Source organism: Heterocephalus glaber, unplaced genomic scaffold (genome assembly GCF_053883595.1).
Source record: "Heterocephalus glaber isolate CG9 unplaced genomic scaffold, H.glaber_assembly_v1.0 deba00001472, whole genome shotgun sequence".
In the NCBI taxonomy this organism is placed as follows: Eukaryota; Metazoa; Chordata; class Mammalia; order Rodentia; family Bathyergidae; genus Heterocephalus; species Heterocephalus glaber.
The window spans coordinates 58,570,423-58,582,901 of record NW_028258315.1 but is presented as its reverse complement, the minus strand read 5'-3'; the positions used below and the strand labels follow the sequence as shown (position 1 = coordinate 58,582,901).

Genomic DNA, 12,479 nt, shown 5'->3' with positions numbered 1-12,479 from the left:
AATGATAGTTTTGTGATAAAATTAAGATGCATATTGAAATCCCAGAGAACCAAAGTTGTGTTATTGTAATGGCCTCTTAATCTCCTTGCTTCTGTCTTCTCAATCCAGTAGCTAAATTAAACATCACACATCTGCTTAAAACTCTTCAAAGACTTCCTACATCAGAGTAAAAGCAGAGTTTTATCCATCCTTATGTAATCTTGCCCTCAATAACTTCTCTGACCACATTCCTAGCCTCTAGCCTTTCTTATTTTAATTAGAGTCTTTCTCACTTTTCTTTGAACCTAATCTGCAAGGTCCTTCCTCATAGTCTTTGCACTTGTTCTTTCCTTTGCCTCTAATGTTCTTTCTCCCAAATATCAGACCCGGTCTATTCTCTCTTTCAAATCTTTTTTCAAACTTTGACTTTTCCCTATTATCTTCCCTGAACACCAACTTGAAATGAGAACCTTACCATTTTCTCCTGGTAGTCTGTGTATCTTTGCCTCTTTGTAGTACTTTTATTTTATAATGTATTATAAACTTTTCATTTGTTTTATTTAATTCTCAGTCTCTTAGGCCCAAAGTTCACTACAATGTAACATGAATAGAAATTTTTTTTCCTGTTTTGCTCACTAATATAGTGAACCTTGGAGTTACAACCAGCCTGACAAATGAATAACTTGGGTTACAACCAGAATTTTAATTTTAACTTATGAACAAAAGTCTTGAGTTATGACCCAAATGGTGGTGATTTGTGCTTCCAGATGGTCTCAGATACAGATTTAGCCCTAAGGAAATTCTGGAAGGAACATTGCAACATCTTTTCCTGTGTGGGGTTAATTGAGAAATCTTGGGCCAGTGTCTCTCTGAGGACACTAAGAACTGCCTGTACACAGGAGAAAGACTTTGAAGGCTCTGTAGAGGAGCCTGAGCCTTCAACTGACCAACTTGAGTTATAACCAGCCCTTGTGAACTAATTGAGTTCGTAAGTCAAGGATCCCTGTACATCAATAGAACCTAAAAGAGTGTCCATTATGAATAGATGCGCAACAAATACTGGATTGAATGACATGATCCGCACCCTTAAAGCCTGGGAACTCCAGAAGAGTACCAAGTTTCTCCTTTGCCCCTGCTGTCCCTCTGCATTTGGCCCTGGGTGCCACAACACAGGGTTTGGCTTTTTCCCTGCCTTTGACAGAAGTTCCCCATCATCATCTCCCTGTCCTCAAGGGTGCAAAGAATTGGGAAGATGTTCCTCAGCATAAAAAGAGACTTGAGAGTCCTGCTCTAGGCTTTTTATTCACCCCAACAGAAATGACAACCTGTTTTTGCCTTTAAAGGATTCGTGTGTGTGGAAAGTAGCCACTCTCAGAAAGATGGTTTTTCTGTATTTCAAAGAGAACTCACGGACTTTTTTGCTTTTGATTTTTATCTTTTGGAAAAGTTGGTGCCTGCAGCTCTGTTACACTGGAGGCAAGGAATCTTTCATTCCTGGCAGTAGAAGGATTAAAAGGGCGCTCACTGCTAAGAAGTTTTACTTCAGTCAGATAGCTCTGGATGGAAGCAAAAGAAAATGACAAGACACTTGCTCCTTCCCCAGGGTGTAGTTCAGGAAAAAATAAAGGCCAAATGACCCTACACTAATTAATGTATTTTGTAGTGGCCATACTATCTCCTCATCGTGGCAGGATGACTTGGGCACTGCGAGTTGGTGACTGAGTTGCCAATATGGCCGGTGTGCGCTGAGCCCGACCAGGCCTCCGTGTGCCCTTAGGACTCTGCACCCCTGATGCTGCACTGGTACTGAGCTCACCCAGGTCGGGATGATGGATAGTGAAGTATTTCCTGGTCCAGAGCCTGCTCCAAAGTTCTTGGAACCAAGTGTTTGCTGCCTTTTGGCAGCGGTACCCGAATCCCTACAGCAACATGTCTTGACTGAAGACATACTACACCAATAGCTGACCCTTGACCAGAAACTCCTGTCCAGGAGACTCCTGACCAAGACCAACAGGATGCCCCGCTGGGCAGAGAGATTGTTTTCTGCCAACGTTGATCACTCAGTGTACATCCTGGAGGACTCTATAGTGCACCCACAGAATCAGACCATGACCACCTTCACTTGAAACATCAACCATGACCGGCTGATGGTGGTAGAGGAGCAATGTCTTTACTGTGTGAACTCCAACAACAGTGGCTGGACCAAAATCTACCAGAAAGCCTGGGTATCCTCTAGCTCATTCCACGTCTCCAGAGCTGTACAGGAATTTAGCCTTGGCTGGTTCAAAAGTAATGTGACCAAGACCATGAAGGGTTTTGAATACATCTTGGCCAAACTGTAAGGCGAGGCCCCTTCTAAAACACTTGTTGAGACAGCCAAGGAAGCCAAGGAGAAGGTAAAGGAGACCTTGCTGGCAGCTACAGAAAAGGCCAAAGACCTCGCCAACAAGGCTGCCACCAAGCAGCGGCAGCCACAGCAGCAGTTTGTGTAGCTTGTGTGGACCCTGCCACCAGCACCAGCACAAGTCACCAGCTAAGATGGCGCTGCTTCAGCCACCCTCTTCTCATTGTACTTCATTATTAAAAATCAACTTCCAGCCCTCTGTGCTGTCTAGCTGATGGGTTGGCCAGGTACCCCATCTGCCCTAAGTGTGGAATTTTCATGAGAGACCAGGGTACTTGATCATAACTTCAGTCTTTGGCTGCCATGTTGTCTTGACAGGATTTTGAAAGCAAAATGAATGGGCAGGCATTAAATGATCTAAGGTACAGTTTGAAACAAAAGCTTACTTCAGTAGTAATGATGAAGTATCTTTTAAGTAATGTGTTTGCACCATACCTGAAGGTTAAAAGATTAGGTGACTATATGCTGTTTTAAGTTGGCTTTATCTTTGTATATCTCCAGAAAATGAACAGTGGTAATGTCTTTAGTAAATTTAATTTTCCTTTGAATAGATATTCAAAATAGAAGTATTTCTCCATTCCCCTAACATATTAAGTACAACTAACCTGATTTGTTTTCTTAATGGTCATGAATAAAGATTTCTAGAAACAGAACTGAATATTTTCTGAAGGTTAGAGGTTCTAACAATAGTGCTAACAGACTACAAACTCAATTTTATTTGCTTTTCTTGACCCTTTTCCCTGTGTCCAACTCATTTCCTGGCATTCCTGGCACTTTGGGAAATAGGAATTAAAAAGATAGGGTAAGACAAAAATCTGTGTTTGTATGTGATTAGGAAAGAGAGGAAGGGATTCAACTTGAAGATGAAGGATATCATCAGGTTGGTATCTGGGGTGGAAGTATCATGTTGTTTCCCTCACTTTAAGATTGGAGATCATTTTATCCTCCTGAAAGACTAATTATTCAACAATTTATACAAGTTCTCAGATGATTTCACTATATCTCAGATCCCCTAATTTCGTTTTTACTCGACTCTTTTGCATGAAATTGATGAAAATCCAACTTATATTAACTAGAATCATAAAAGGGAATTTATTGCCTCATAATTTTGAAGGTAAGGGTTATAATGGCCTTAGATGCAGATGAATCTGAGGGCTTAGGGGGGTTATCAGTACTTGATCTCACCCCCACTTTTTTTTTCTGGGGAACTCACATTTTCTTATAAAATATATGCTTTCTCCATGTCGTAAGGAAAATGGTACTCTTGTATTTAATTCATATTTTCTGGTCAGTGACTGAGTATCTGATCCCTTCCTGCATCAGTTTCAAATTCAAAACTTCTAGCAGGAGCTTGATCCAGTTACAAATGGTGCTTGGCTCTGAGGCCAGAAAGAAAGGGTATAATGATCCTTAGCTCTGTTAGGATCACATCTTTGTATCTGAGAAGACACTCTTAAGTTTAAGTACAGAATTTTCAGCTAATTTAAATTTTCTTCTTTTGCTTGTCTTTTTCTCCTGTACATGTGCATAAAATATCACTTTTAAAAAAAGAGAAGTCCAATTTTTTGAGTTTTTAAAATTTGTTCTAGATGTAAACCCTCTGTCTGAGGAACAGCTGGCAAGATTTTTTCCCATTTTGTAGGGTTTTTTTCCTTTGCTGTACAGAAATTTTAAATTCAATATGATCCTATTTATTGATTATTGACATTATTACTGGTGCCATTGGCATTCTGTTGAGAAAGTCTTTGCCTATGCCTGTGTCTTCAAGAGTTTTACCTATTTTATCTTCCAGCAGATTAAGTGTTTTTGTTTTAGCATTTGGATCTTTGATCCACTTTGATTTTAGTTTAGTACATGGTGAGAGGCCTATATGCTCACCAACAGATGAATGAATAAATGTGGTATTTGTACACAAAGAAGGATAAACTTGAGGAATTTCTAGGTAAACACATGTACCTTGAGATCAAAATATTAAGTGAAATAAATCAGACATATAAACTTAAATATTTCATGGTTTCTCTTATACGAGGAACCCAAAATAGATATAAATAAATAGCAAAATAAAGGATAGATGATAGGAAGTTGGGAGATCTTTTTCAAATGCAAGGGAGAATAAGAGATGGAGAGAGTGGAGGGAAAGTGGATGAAAAAAATAATTGAAGAGAAAATGGAAATAGAGCTTTTGCAAATGGGAAGGAGACCAAGAGTTAGAAAGAGCAGGGTGGGGTAAGGGTTGAAAAAAGAATTAAGATGTGTTATGTACATGTGCCACCTCCCCACAATACATGTAATTATTTTGTACTAGAAACATCTACTAATAAAAAAATTTAAAAGAGAAAGTTGTCACTGCCTGAATGAAGTGATCATGTAAATAAACACTGACCTCAATATCAAGATTTCATAATACTATCTAGTTATCATTTACATGTCCAGCATCTCTTTCCCCTGTAAGGGTTGGAGTCATCTCACATTTGCATTTAAGATCACTGAAACTCACAGAAGCTAGGATATTAGTAGCCTTAAGGAAAATAAAGATGAGCAAAAGTAATTAAAATATAAGTAGAGTGCTTATTCCATAATCTAATTTCTGCATTATCTACAGCAAAAGCTTAAATGTGGAATTGACCTCTCTTACCCATTCCTTGACATTTCTTAACTTTTCTCACATTTCACTTTCTGTGGAATAAGAATTAATGAACCGAGAATTAGTTTTCTCCTTTAGATCTAAAAGATCTTAAAGTTGGTAGGAATATCTTCATTTCTTGTATGACCTTCAAAATTAACACAGACACTCATCCATAAGAAGTACTTGTTCAATGAATATATAAATTGATAGATGCATGGATAAGTTAAAAAAAAGTTCATGATTTTTTTCCAGTGTTGGCAAACCTCTGGCTTGTGTGCCACAGCAGTCTGTTTGCATCATTGAAAGCTCTGTTTTTGTGTTTTTCTTTTGATTTATGGTTGTTTTTTTTTCTAAACTAAAATGTCAGTATTCAGATTTAATTACAATGTTGGCACTTTGTGATAAATAGTGGGTTTTGGGTTGCTGTTTGAGCACTTGGTCTCTAAAAGTTGTTCTGTTCACTGATCTGTTCTGATTTCCCCACTTTACCAGGTTGTATTTTAAAAATGTGTATCCACAATAGAAAAGCAATTGATTCAACTTATTTCCTTACTTTTTAGAGTTGTCTTTTGCTATAATACACCTAAGAGTCTACATTCAAGAAGAATATTGTGATTCTTTATATTATCTATTGCTGCATAACTAGCTATCACAAAACTTAACAATTTAAAACATCCATCATTCAGTATCTCTCACTCTGTTGTGAGTTGACTATACTATGCTGATTGGTTCTTTTGCTCCATGTGGTATTGATTGGGGCTGCAATTATCTTGATATTGATCTTGGGATGTGTGAGATGGCTTACACATAAATGGCATTTGGTACTGGTTGTTGGGGCTGTTGACTGAAACATCTTTTTTCTTCTTCATGTGACCATCTATGTGGCTTAGGCTTTTTACTCCACAATACTATGATTCCAAGGATGTTCTGACATTGTAACAACAGAAACTCGAGCTCTCTTCATGTAGCCTCGGAAGGAACACAGTCACTTCCTCCTTGTTTCAGCAGTCACAGCAGGAGATAGACCAAGCCTAGATTCAAGGGGGAAAAAATACAAGAGTTTTTACCTCTGAATGGGTAGAGTGACAAAGAACTTGTGACCATCTTTCTACAGTGACATGTCTTTAGAAAAAAATATCTATCGAAAGGATAAATATACTCATGCAAGAACAAAAGTATATGATATAGCTGAATTCTAATCACGGCTCCATTATTTGTTTAATCTGTAATATGATCATATTATTTAAACTTCCTGTGTCTTGGTTTCCTCAATGGTAAGCATGACTATGCTGAGGATTAAATGAGGTCATACATGTAAAGCACTTCGGTCAGTCTTTTGGGACCATACAAAGTACTAAAGAAATTGGTAAGCAGTATTCTTAGTACTGTTACTTGGATCAGTCTAGACACTGAACAAGGAAGAAACAATCACTTCCTATATGAAACATGTTTCTTTAGTTATTTATCATTATGTATTTATTTTGAGTACAGTGTTATGACTTTATAAAAATTAATTGTATTGGTACATTTTAGATATACATAATGATAACATACATCATAGGGAATTTTACCTGTACATGATATATCTTGATTCTTCTTTTTTCCCATTTCCCTCCCCTCCCTTCAATATGTCTTCCCCTCCTTATTAAGAAAAGATTTGTTTTCCTTTTTTCCTTCTTTTCTTTTTTCCTCCCTCCTCCCACCTAGTTCCCCTTCCAATTTGAACATTTCTTCCTCTTTCACAGTATCTATTATACATGTAGGTCCTTATTTACACTTTCAGTTTCTCACATGAGAGAAACAATGCAATATTTGAACATGAGTGTCTGATTTATTTCACTTAAATGTATAGTTCCAAGGTGCATCCATTTACCTACAAATCTCTCAAGTTTATCCTTCTTTATGGCAGAGTAGTACGACACTGGTATACAAAACTATTTCTTTTTTATTCATTGGTTGATGTGCATTTGGGCTGTATCCAAAATTTAGCTATTACAAACTGTGCTGCTATAAATATTGGGTGTGCACATATTGCTGTGATATGATGCTTTTCATTTTTTCAGGAAGATACTATGAAGAAGAATAGCTGGGTCAAATGTAACCTCTAATTTTAGTTTTTTGAAGACTCTCCACACTGATTTCCACGGTGGTTTCACCAGTCTACACTACCCACAACAGTGGAGAAGGGTTCCTTTTTCCCTACAGCCTTTCCAGCATTTGTTATTGGTGGATTTATTGATAATAGCTATTCTTTATTTTCCTTAAATTCTTTTATTGGTACATTTTAGGTATACAATACATTTACATTTATCATTGGGTGCCTGTACCTGTGCATGATGTATCTTGGTTCTTATTTTTTTCCCAATTACATGTACACCCTTCACCCCTCCACCATTCCCTATTTACATTGACTTTGTTTCCATTTTTTTCTTTTCTCATAATTTTTCCTTTCCCTTCTTTATTTTCCCCTTTCCCTCCCACCAACCCTACCCCTTGGGACCTTTTCATATTTCAAATTATAAATTGTTCATTTTAATAATATTAATCATTATTTACACTTTCACTTTCTCACACTAGAGAAACCGGTATTTACACATGTGTGTGGGGGGGGCCTTGCCCCCCCGCTAGAACTCTTGAGTGCCTTTTACGGACATATCCGGGCCTGCTGCAAATCTACCCGGCAACAAGGAAGTAGCCCCAGTACCCTCCTCTTGCTCCTCCCCTCTAGCCCTACGGTATATATGTTGTAACAGCTTCTGCAATAAACGAGACTTGATCAGAAACCTGTCTTGTCTCCATCTCTCGTGTCCCCTGTCCCCTCTCATCCTCGCTCCCCCTCTAGGGTCTCCGTTGACTTACCCGCGGGCCGGGACAAGTGGCGCCCAACGTGGGGCTAGAGAACGGGGGATCCAGTGAAGGACGCTGCTCAGGGGCCCTAAGATTAAGATTGAGGAACAAAGAGCACACTCGACACGGGAGAGGCTTGCAATTGACGTGGACCTGCCGTCTTTTTGCACCTCGGTAAGTTGAGCAGCGATTATGGGACAGGGCATTAGTCAGCACGAATTGTTTGTGCAAGGTCTCAAGAAGACATTACAGGCACGAGGGGTAAAGGTTACAGTCAAACAGTTGTTAAGATTTTTTGATTATATTAAAGATCTCTGTCCCTGGTTCCCTGCTGAGGGAACCATTGACGAACAGAGATGGAAAAAGGTGGGGGAAGCTCTCCAGGATTATTATGCCACTTGCGGACCCGGGAAGGTCCCTATTGCGGCGTTCTCATATTGGAATTTGATTAATGATATTATTTCTCATAAAGCGAGGGATCCACTGGTGGCGCAGGCTATACAGGCTGGGGAGGTAGCTCTCCGAGATGGTAAGGGGCTGACACCCGCCAGTGATTCTGACGCAGTCTCCCGGGCCAATATGGCGCCGGGGCCCAGGCCCGTTGAGACCACGACTTCTTTGTCAGACAAAGAAGAGGACTTGATGTCCTTTGACAGTGACGACGATCCCGCCCCCGACGGACATGACGTCCCTTCGGACCAACCCCAAACGGCCACGAACCCTGCCAAGCCCTGTAGGGCAGGGCCTCGCCGAACCCCTGCTTCCTTGCTTTCCGCCACCGCCTCTAGGACAGCCCCACCCTCGCGGAAGGTTCCGCCCCTATATCCCTCCCTTCAAGCCTATCGTGGCCCGCCTCCGCCCCCAGATCCGCCCCAAGAGGGCTCCGGGTCGGAGGAGCCCACGGGGGGAGCATTGTGGGGCGACTCCGGATATCCCCCTCCTTATATCTCTTCAGGCCCCGACACTCCCACTCTGGCATGTCCTGTTGTTGATCCCCAAAAGGAACTCCGGGACAAAATAGAATTTCTAAAAGAACAGATAAGGTTAGAAAAGGAACACCAAGAACTTATTACCCAGCTTGAAGGCTTAAGAACAGGCAAAGCCCATAAAAATGTCCGTAGAGAAGACAAACTTAAGCCACGACCCCCCGTTAGAGGGGCGGCCCCTAGGGTGCCATCCGGGTCGGGAGTATCCCTGAAACTTAAAAATGCGGAAGCCTTTCCCGTAACTAAAACTACTGACGCACAGAGACAGGCGTGAAGACACCACAGTGGTTTTGATTTTAAGGTCATTAAAAAATTTAAAACGGCTGCAGCTCAATATGGGGCCACTGCACCTTACACCATGGCTATTTTAGAATCGGTGGCAGAAAATTGGCTCACCCCAATTGATTGGCAGACTCTGGCCCGCGCCACCCTTACAGGAGGTGATTATTTATTATGGAAATCTAAATATGTTAAAAATTGCCGAGAAACTGCTAGGCGCAATGCTCAGGCGGGGAATGGATGGGTGCTTGACATGCTCCTTGGGGAGGGGGCCTACGCCGCCAACGACCAACAAATACAATTTGATGCGGGGTTATATGCCCAGATTCAGACCGCCGCCACTAGGGCCTGGAAAAAGCTCCCCTCCAAAGGAGACGTGAGTGCCTCCCTCACTAACATTCGGCAGGGCCCAGACGAGCCATTTGCGGACTTTGTCCACCGCCTTCTCACGGCGGCAGGCCGGATTTTTGGGAGCGCGGAGACAGGGACAGATTTTGTTAAACAGCTTGCTTTTGAGAACGCCAATGCCGCCTGTCAGGCCGCTATCCGCCCCTATAAAAAGAAAACTGACCTTTCCGGCTACATTCGCCTTTGTTCTGAGATTGGGGCCGCCTACCAACAGGGCCTTGCCATGGCGGCCGCCATGCAAGGCTTCACAGTCAAACAATTTTTGCAACGCCACGTCGGCAATAAGTGTTTCCGGTGTGGGGCCACCGGCCATTTTGCTAGAGAATGCCCGACCACTAAAATGCAGGGCCCCAATGCTCCGCCCCCCGGGCCCTGCCCCCGATGTAATCGGGGGAGGCATTGGGCGAGTGAGTGCCGATCCAAAACTGATGCCCAGGGCCGACCCCTTCCCCCTCTTAAGGATTCGAATTCGGGAAACGGGAAAGGGGGCCAGCCCCAGGCCCCCAACTCCAAACAAATTTACGGGGCGCTCAATTTTGCTCCAATAAACAGCAATCCATTTCAGACCTCATCAGAGCCACAAAAGGAAGTGCCGGATTGGACCTCAGTGCCACCACCCACACAGTATTGACCCCAGAAATGGGAGTCCAGGCCCTCGCCACAGGAGTCTTTGGACCCTTACCTAGAGAGACTTTTGGCCTCGTAATAGGCCGAAGCAGTAGTACCATAAATGGGCTGTTGGTTTACCCAGGAGTGATAGATAATGACTACTCTGGGGAAATTAAAGTTATGGTTTCTTCTCCCAAAGTTATTAATACCATTCAATCAGGCCAAAGATTTGCTCAATTGCTACTCCTTCCCCTTCTCTCTACCTCTAATAAGGCTCTAAACAACGCCCGAGGCAGCCAGGGATTCGGCTCATCTGATGTTTACTGGTCAGAGATACTTTCAGCACAAAAGCCTCTCGTGACCTTGTGGTTAGATGGGAGACAATTTTCTGGGCTGGTTGACACTGGTGCCGATGTAACTATCATAAAGGGAGAGGATTGGCCTCAGGCATGGCCATTAAAAGACACCCTCACCCATCTCGGGGGTATAGGTCAGAGTGAAAATCCTAAACAAAGTGCCAAAGATCTGACCTGGAGAGACCAAGATGGTAATCAGGGCACCATTCAACCTTATATCATTTCAGGGTTACCTATTAATCTATGGGGAAGAGACTTACTATCACAAATGGGGATAATTATTTCCAGCCCCAATGAAATTGTCACTATGCAGATGTTTAAAAATGGGTACATTCCAGGAACGGGACTGGGGAAACACCCTACAAACCTTACTCACCCCATTGAGCCTGTCCCTCGGCCCCCTCGGGCAGGGCTAGGCCATTTTCCATAGGGGCCATTGACACTCCTGCGGCCCATGCTGAAAAGATTACCTGGCTCTCAGATGATCCAGTGTGGGTCGATCAGTGGCCCCTCTCTAAGGAGAAATTGTCAGCAGCTCAACAGTTGGTGCAGGAACAGCTTCATGCTGGCCATATTATTCCTAGCCACTCCCCTTGGAATACTCCCATTTTTGTCATTAAAAAACGGTCGGAAAAATGGAGACTCTTACAAGATCTTAGAGCAGTTAATAAAACCATGGTACTCATGGGAGCTTTACAACCTGGTCTCCCTTCGCCGGTAGCCATTCCCCTTGGGTATTACAAGATTATTATTGATTTAAAGGATTGCTTTTTCACCATTCCCTTACATCCTGCTGATCAAAAACGCTTCGCATTTAGCCTTCCAGCGACCAATTTCTGTACCCCAATGCAGCGCTTTCAGTGGCTGGTTCTGCCCCAAGGCATGGCCAATAGTCCCACCCTGTGCCAGTCATTTGTAGCCGCGGCACTCCAATCCACCCGAGACAATTGGCCTCAAATGTATATTATCCATTACATGGATGATATCCTTGTAGCGGGGCAATTAGGAAGTGAGGTTTTAGCTTGTTATGCTGACCTTCGACGGGCACTTGAATCTCATGGCCTCCAGATTGCCCCTGATAAGGTTCAACTAAAAGACCCTTATAACTACCTTGGATTTCAGATGAAGGGACGTCACATTTCCTCCCAAAAGCTTACCTTGCGGCTGGACGGTCTTAAGACTTTAAATGACTTCCAAAAATTGCTAGGAGACATTAATTGGCTTATGCCCTATTTAAAGCTCACTAAACATGACCTGAAGCCTCTCTATGATACCCTACAAGGTGATAACCACCCTACTTCACCTCGACAGCTCACTGCCGAGGGGCGCAAAGCCATCAGTACAGTGGAACAAGCCATTCAAAATCAAACAATTAATTTTATGGATTATAACTCTCCTTTACAGTATATCATCTGCAAAACCTCCCTCTCTCCCACTGCTGTCTTTTGGCAAACCGCTCCCCTTTTGTGGGTTCATCTCCCAGTTTCCCCTAAGCGGGTCTTTTACCCCTATTATGTTGCAGTTGCAGACCTAGTTATCTTGGGCAGAGACCATGGAAAGATGTACTTTGGAAAAGAACCTGATGTCATTATCCAACCCTACCCTAAGGACCAGGTCGATTGGCTTATACAAACCACCGATTCCTGCCCAATTGCTCTTGCTTCTTATTCAGGGTTATTGGACAACCACTATCCTCCCAGCAAACTTATTGACTTTGCCAACAGACATGACTTCATTTTTCCGAAGATCACTTCTTGCTTTCCTCTGCCAGAGGCTCTACCCGTTTTTACAGATGGTTCTTCCACTGGAATGGCTGCCTATGTGTGGGATGATAACATTGTCCAGTTCCAAACCGCCCACTCTTCGGCCCAGTTAACCGAGCTCCAGGCAGTCATAGCGGTCTTTACCGCATTTCCTGCCCGAGCTTTTAATCTCTTTACTGACAGTGCTTACATTGCCCAATCTGTTCCCTTATTAGAAACATG

The 12,479-nt window shown here is 42.5% G+C and overlaps 1 protein-coding gene and 1 pseudogene across 2 annotated transcripts in view; both read left to right on the top strand.

The window, feature by feature from the left end:
• Sumf1 (sulfatase modifying factor 1) overlaps positions 1 to 12,479 on the top strand; it is a 671,842-nt gene that overhangs the window by 551,689 nt on the left and 107,674 nt on the right. Inside the window, exon 15 of one of the 2 annotated variants that reach the window (XR_015439148.1) lies at positions 7,852 to 7,993. The exons of the other annotated variant lie outside the window; for it this stretch is intronic. The gene's annotated coding sequence lies outside the window, so the exon portion shown is untranslated. Of the gene's footprint in view, positions 1 to 7,851; positions 7,994 to 12,479 lie in introns of those variants that run through there. 2 annotated transcript variants of the gene reach the window in all.
• On the top strand, positions 1,711 to 7,844 carry LOC101724099 (PRELI domain-containing protein 1, mitochondrial pseudogene; annotated as a pseudogene).